The sequence below is a fragment of the Anopheles coustani genome, chromosome 2 (assembly GCF_943734705.1).
Source record: "Anopheles coustani chromosome 2, idAnoCousDA_361_x.2, whole genome shotgun sequence".
NCBI classification, from domain to species: Eukaryota; Metazoa; Arthropoda; class Insecta; order Diptera; family Culicidae; genus Anopheles; species Anopheles coustani.
The window spans coordinates 52,850,927-52,858,496 of NC_071289.1; the positions used below are offsets into that span (position 1 = coordinate 52,850,927).

The 7,570-nt window shown below is 38.0% G+C and overlaps 1 long non-coding RNA gene across 1 annotated transcript; it reads left to right on the plus strand.

Annotated features, from left to right (window-relative positions):
- Positions 1-413: 413 nt before the first annotated feature.
- On the plus strand, positions 414-2,748 carry LOC131265580 (uncharacterized). Its single transcript, XR_009178284.1, has 3 exons — positions 414-566; positions 725-969; positions 1,155-2,748. It is a non-coding gene; the product is annotated as an uncharacterized LOC131265580 (long non-coding RNA).
- The last annotated feature ends 4,822 nt before the right edge of the window (positions 2,749-7,570 follow it).

Consider the following 7,570-nt stretch of genomic DNA (forward strand, 5'->3'; position numbering starts at 1 on the left):
GGCTGTCACCGCAGACGCAAGACCTTGCGGTTTCTGTACTAAAAAATCAAACGAGTTTGATTCTTGCCGCAGACTCTTGCGTTTTTATATGTCAACAGTAAATATTGTACCTAGTAGACTTTAATGAGATTGTATGCTCATATAAGTGGTATATTCAAACATTAAAGTATTATTTTTGCCAAAAAATTGTGCTCGTTTGACAGATCAAAAACGCAACCATATGCATGGTTGCGGAAAGCTGTGACCACAGGTTGTAGGTGCAGTTCGAATGTGATTTTAGTACAGAACTCTACAACCGCATGTCAGATTGTTCATTTGTGTAACGCCATTTCATGAAAATAAATGTCACATTAGGAATAGAATCCGTGAGAGCTGTCAAGTAGTTAGCTTAGATGCTTTCCGGTTGTGAAACAGACGCCAATTGGTCGTACTAGGGAAGAAATGCGAGCTTGTCCGGATACATTTTTCGGTTTCGTGAAACAATTTTTTTCTATAAAGCAAAGTGCTGGAATGCCGTTGATTAAAACCGTAATAAATCTGCCGCATCGAGAATGAGACAAACCATGGTACGTAGATCTATTCCCGTTCACTGTATGACTCCTCTGTATGGCATGTAAAAACAACGAATGAATGAGATTAAGTGATGCAGCAACTTGCAGTAGAAGTTAGTTCTATGTGAGTGAACAAATCATTCTCAATTATATATTTTTCCTTCTATTTCTAGCGTAGAGAGATTGTTGGCGCAGAGTGAAAAGCATAAAAGATAAAATGGAGATATTTGCGAAAATGAATACTTCAAAACCTACTCCATTCCCACTGCACGATGGCAGTGCCTATATGATGAAAACATTAAAAGGAGCTGTATTTTGTGAACATTTGAATACTCCAGAAAGAATGCATAGTGTGGTATGTTGTGTACAGTTAATCTGTTTGAACATAATGCTAAATAAGTCTTCTGATTAATTGGAAGTAAGTATTATACAATTGATCAATTTTGTCAACAAGTGACAATTAATCTCCCATGCCTGTTATATAAAGTTGTAAAGATAATTGAAGGCACTCATAAGCGTTTATTCATAATTTTTAATGTTGTTGTATATATGATTGTATAGATAGTTTTCTAATTTATTTATGTATCCGTTTATCCATTTCAGTGTATTTAAGTGATGTTTGTGAGGAAACAAAGATGAAAAGGAGCTAACAAAGTGTCGTGAGCTACTTTTGGTCAGTCTCAAAGTTTAAGCTTCTTCTGTTACTAAGTAAGTATGCATGTTTTGCATGGTTTTGAAGATGAAAACAACTGTTGATGGGAGTTTTTTAGCAATCGATCGTTTCAAGTATGGTGAGTATCCTCCTCCCGATTGCTACTATTTGTCATGTGAGACGAATTGCTGCATTTGTTTTCGAAGCAGTTATGTCCGCATATACATATTACAATTTAATTATTTACTGTCACTTTAAATTCATATACCATGAAATGAAGTACTTGTACTTGAAGAAACGTCGTAATTAGTTTGTAAAATGTATTTAACTCTAGAATACGCTGCTTTGGAGCAGTAGATCTGATCGCTCTTTTCCAAGCCGCTATCGCGTCAGTTTTGAATTTTTTCTGATCTGTAAAAGGTTGTTGTGTAGTACATTAACATATTTTATTTAATTTATCCCTCCAAGTTGGCCTGTATATGCGGATTTTTTAAATTTAAAACTAACCCGCTCTAAGATAATCACAATTACTATCCATATCTGTCATAACTAAAACGGGAAAAATTTCTTGGAAGTGCACTTACTTTACGAACCGATGAACTGAAGTCCACTAGGTTTCCTAAACCATTATATGTTTTATGTTCTTTCGCATAACTGCTGCTTTTAGTGGGCACACATAATTATCTTCTATTTGCAAACTATATTTCTTTGACGAACACGTACACATTAAAACTCCGATTTTTTACCTTAAACTAAACGGTACAAACTGCCTTACGCAAACGGACGTCACGCGCGGCTCGTCCGTGCCCGATACGATCGCGCTTCCCGGTCGAAGTGTCCGACCGTCGAATGATACACATTGTCCTCGATGGATAGCAGGCACCCACATCAGCTGAAAACAGTAAGTTATCAGTAAGTGGCCAGTTCTTCGGGATCCAACACAAGGCTCCGGACCTAAGGTCTCGCGTTATGGCATACACATCTAACGTATCCAGTAAGACAAGGCAATGTATATAAATGCAAATTAGCTTGTGCTCATATATACATTGGGTGTAACTACTATTGGCCAGTGTCTCCAAACCAAACAGAAGAGAACTTGTCTGTTAGGGGGGATAAGACTAATACTTAGACCATTGTGAACGATTGTAAACCTCACGAGTTTCACTTTCACTACTCACAGGACGAAACGTTGTCAATGTAGACACATTTTAAGTTCATCAGCGTAGAGTAAAATCCTGGAGCCTGCAATACTGATCCGCTGGGCAATACTGTTGAGTCAAATATTAAATAGAGCTCCTGAGTAGTCGGTAAAAGCAGGACAGAATTCAGCTCCGAAATTCACAAAAATCTGGCTTTCCGTAAGGAAAGCGTTTTTTTACGGAAAGGAAAAAATTTATCACCGCATTTTGAACAGGCCAACTTATTTTTGCAGTCATTGGTAATATGTCCACTTATTAGATATCTTAATTTTTTGCAATTTCTAATCCAGATTATGGCTATTAAGCAAATTTCAAATTGAGACATTTTTTTAACAATGCTTGCTTCCTGAATTGTCCCCTTTTTTCATTTTGGTCATCCTACCTATAAGATTCAACGCTTCCTTAATGTGATGAAATCCACCTTTGAATGCTGTTACAGTATCAGCCCTGGTAAGACTATCTTATATCGATAATCCTGTTCATGAGAATTGGATTCTGATTTCCTTTTGATTTCAATTGCTCTGTAAAATTATTCCCCCGATGGGGAATCGGGAACCGGAACAACCGGGAAGCAACACATACACCCGACGCTAGGTTGGTTGGTGCACGACCCGATCACATCGAATGAACGGTGTCTGATTGGAAACAATTCTGGGAATCTTTATTTTAAAAAATCTCAGTTTCAAAGTCCCTTGACGAGACGAAGCAATAACGTCAATGGCAGTCAAACGATGCACACATCGGCCAACTCGTCGTCGTATGGATTCTTCCTACATGTTGGTTTAATGTGCTTTCTTCTCCTCCTTCTTCTTGGCCGCGAGACGAAGACTGCGACGCTGGGTGTGGATTTCTTTATCCTGGTAATGCCCCTTGGAAGCAGAAGACTGTATAATGACCTTTTTTTGTTTTAGTACCGGTGCGTCCGGCGTTTTTAACTGGACGCCGGAGTTTTCTTGCGGCGGTTTGCCTTTTTTCGTGGATTCCATTTATGGGCCCATCTCTTGCTTCGTGGATGTTGTGGCGCTCATGTCGATTAATGTTGCAATTCGTACACTTTTATTAGTTGATTTGGTTCATAATAAGCATTCTCTAGTACGAAAAGTTCACTTAAAGCCTGTCCCATAGTAAATTGAGTCAAAGAAAGCGCGCTACTGTGGCGCCTCTAGTGGCGTCAGCCAAAAACAAATATTTTTAGTAGTATTAGTAAATAGTAACAATGAAGTTGTGAAAGTGAGAAACCTGTACTATTGTTTTTCGCTAAATGCCGTATAATGGAAATTGAACGACCAAAAATGATCCGCACAAAATACTCTAGCAAGAAGACAACTGAGCAAATTGAATAGACCGGGAACCCATTAAAAAAAAAACAAAAAAATGAAAGGTATGTTTCTTTGGTGGCTGTTCTTCTAAATTAACGTATTTTGTTTTTGGTTTTGCATTAGCGCCTGTATCGTGGAAGGGTACACCGTTTTCGCAACTTCCGTTCACTTCCTCTTGCCAAGAACATCTCTAACTGTTACACCACTTTGCCTAAGACAAAGTTTTGTGATTGCCCAGTATTTTTCATAGGGACGAAATTCTGAAAAAATTGGTTTTGGTACAAAATATATCTTATTGGCCCTGTACCACTGTAAGACAACCTTAGAATAATGGCACGTCGAAAAATCGGCAAAAAAAAATGTGAATTTATATGAACAGGGAACACGTAAATAGTTAAAACCTATTTTTATGACAACATTTACTAAATATATTACAAGCACAGCGTCAAACTACCTGCTTCACGTATACGGCGCATAGGGTTTGAACTCCCTTAGATTTCTCGCTTGTTTAATCTCTCTCGGCATCCTATTGTACCATTGTACTCCTTTAAAAAACAACGAATTTCGGGCGTTGCCAGACAGATAGCTGGGAAGTCTTGGCTCACCGGCATTACGAGTATGATACCGATGCACGTCAGACCCAACCACTACCCTTTCCCCCAAATACGTTGGTACCAGGCCTTTCAAAATTTTGTACACAAAGACTACAGTTTGGAAAACTATCCGCTGCTTGACCGACATCCACTGTACGACGTCGAGCATAACAACCGAAGGAGTATACCAGCCGCAACTCAAAATCATTCGCATGACTCTGTTTTGGAACCTCTGCAGTCTCTGTAACTGTGTTTGATTGCCGAGAAATAAAATTGATGCACAGAAATCAAAGTGTGGTGCTATTAACGATTTGTAGAGCTGAACTTTTCCGAAAAAATTCAGATTGTTGCCCAATCTACTAATCACACCACACTTTTTTGCCACTTTTGAGGTAACATTGTCAATATGAGGCCCAAAAGACAGTTTTTCGTCTAATATAACTCCCAGATATTTTATCTGGGAGACTCTGTCGATTGGTTCCTGATTGATGACAATAGCTGATTGGTCAGTAATTTGTCTCGAAGACAATACCATGAATTTGGTCTTCTTGATGTTTAAGGCCAATTTCTTGTATTTTAACCAACCATCTAAGGCATCTAAATCCATGGAAATGGAAACAGTCACGCAGTACCTGAGCATTCACTTTGCTAATTCCAGCCTTGTTCTCTAAGCTAAAACAAATCCATTTGAGCTTTTCAATCGATATTGGTTCGAACTTGAATTGTTGTCTTGGGTTACTATTTGGTCTCAATGTCAAAGGTTCAGCCACGGAAGGAATACTTTGATGAATAGAGTTGACACTATCAACAAAAAAAGTGTTAAATCTTTCAGCAATGGTGTTTTCCTCAAAAATGGCACATCCTTCAAATGTTACACTTAAACCAGGCTTATCCTCTGGCTTTATCATAGACTTGAGGACTTTCCACAGTCCCCTGCTATTACCTTGGTGGTTCCTGATCTGGTTGCTAAAAAACTGTTGCCTTGTTTCTTTCAGACGTTGTGTATATTCATTCCTCAAAGCGGTGTATTCCCACCACTGCTGAGAAATGTTTGTCCTTAAGAACTTTGCATAGGCACAGTCCCTCCTGCTCCTAAGCATTGCTAGATCTGTGTTATACCACTTGTTTGAATCCCTAAAGGCCATAGTTCGATCCACTGTAAAGGTTTTCATGGCGTTTTCCAGAGTAACCCACAATACTTTAGCCGTTTCGTTAAAACCAGAAATTGTACTCTGCAAACCCTCTCTAACGAAATTACAAAGAGATGGTTTGGACTATCCGGTCAAATAAGAAATACGTTTTTGGACTATGTTGGAATGCTCATTACGAAGGCTCAACCCTAGAGTCTCGTGGTCAGTTATCTTGAGAGCCGACACCGTAGCAACTGACAAAGACTCAAAATTGCAGTACACAGATCAATCAGGGTTCTACTCAGCCTCGTGATGCGATTCGGCTGGTTAACCAGTTGTTTCAAGTTGACTGCTTCCATTGCTCTTTTTAACACTAGAATACATTGCTTTGGAAACTTGCCCGAATGCTTTTTAAAGGGTCATTTGAGCCCTTTTTTGAAAACGCTATAACTTCACTATTTTTGAAGATTTTTCAAATCCGTAAACTATTACGTTTTAGTATATTTGTTGACTATCTTTTGGCGTTTTTAGTTTTTTGATGTACCACTTCACCATTCCGCTGGCTCGGTGTATAGCAAAAAAGATCGATATGAGTCGAATTTTAATCCTTTTCAACTTTTATTCTTTCAAAATGTATCATGTAAATTTAGAAAAAAAAGTGTGCGCTATGATGTTGATATATTAGGCCACCTTTGAAAAATAATATCATATTTTTTAGTTAACAAATAACGCCACAACTTGATCTCAAAGATGTGGATTTTAACATTTTCCATAGGAAGTTTCCGTTCTGCGCTTTGTTTCGTTATTCCGTACGCGAGCGTTTCGAAGCGTTATGCGTGATGCGTTACTATGGGAATTGGCGTTATTTTTAATCTTTGCGGCCAATTTATGGAGTCATTTGTAATGGCAAAAATATGATTTTATTTTTTAAATGTTGCTCAACATACTAACTTTCTAGCGCACACTTTTTTTTCTAGATTTAATTCAAAGATTTTGGTTGAATAAAAGCTGAAAAAAACGCAATTTCGACCGTTTTTGCTATACACCGAGCTTGCGGAATTATGAAGAAATGCATCGAAAAACCAAAAACGCCAAAAGATAATCAACAAATATACTAAAAAGTGACAGTTTACGGATTTGAAAAATCTTCAAAAATAGTGAAGTTATAGCGTTTTACAAGTAGGGGCCAAAATGACCCCTAAAAAGCATTCTAGGTATAGTCAAGTTGGTTCTCGGAACTGGTCGAACAGAAAAATCTGAAATTTTTGTTTTAGATATAATTTTGGATTTTATGAAAGCCTTGTTTTTTTTTTGTAAAAATATTCAGCCGTTTTCGAGATATTAAAATCGAAAATTGCGTTGGGGTCAAAATGACCCCAATTTGGATTCTAGTGTTAAGGGAACCGACTTTTCAGTGTTCAACCAATCGATATTTAAGTCACCAACCACAATATTACGTTTATTGAAATCGATGAATCTGTTCAGCCACCCGTCCAAAACACCTACGAACCCAGAGTCACTAGAACTAGGTGAATGATAAACAACTCCATAGTTCGCCGCTGTCACACTGCGAGCAACCGCAATACCAAAAAACCAGTTGCCTTCTTTCATTTCATTTAAAGGGCACGGTAAACGAAGCGTAATCGCTGGTCTCTCGTGTATCGTCGATATTCAGGCCAAGCGTCATCTTTGCTTTGTTTATGTTTTGCGATTTGGTAAAAATGGCAACATTTGTTGAAGCTACTGCTATTATTTTGTTGTTTATTGTAATAAATACAAAAACTACGCTAAATAATCATAGAAATTTGATAACTAATCACGGATGAATGAACTATTGATTCGTTTGTTTACGTTCTGACAAGATTACGCATGCGATTATAGGGTAGGTGAGCCAAAATTCTTTTTGACAGATTGACCAGCAGAATACCACGATTACGCTTCGTTTCCCGTCCCCTTAAAGGGGATAAAACATTGAATACAACCGGGTCTCTGGCATATATTGTAACTCCTCCAGTATGTCGCGAGTTTGACAAACAAGATTCGACACGGTATCCTGGTATGTGAAACTGATCAAAAGCTTCAACTTCCGTGATATGTGTTTCGTTAACTAGAACCATCAGTTTAAC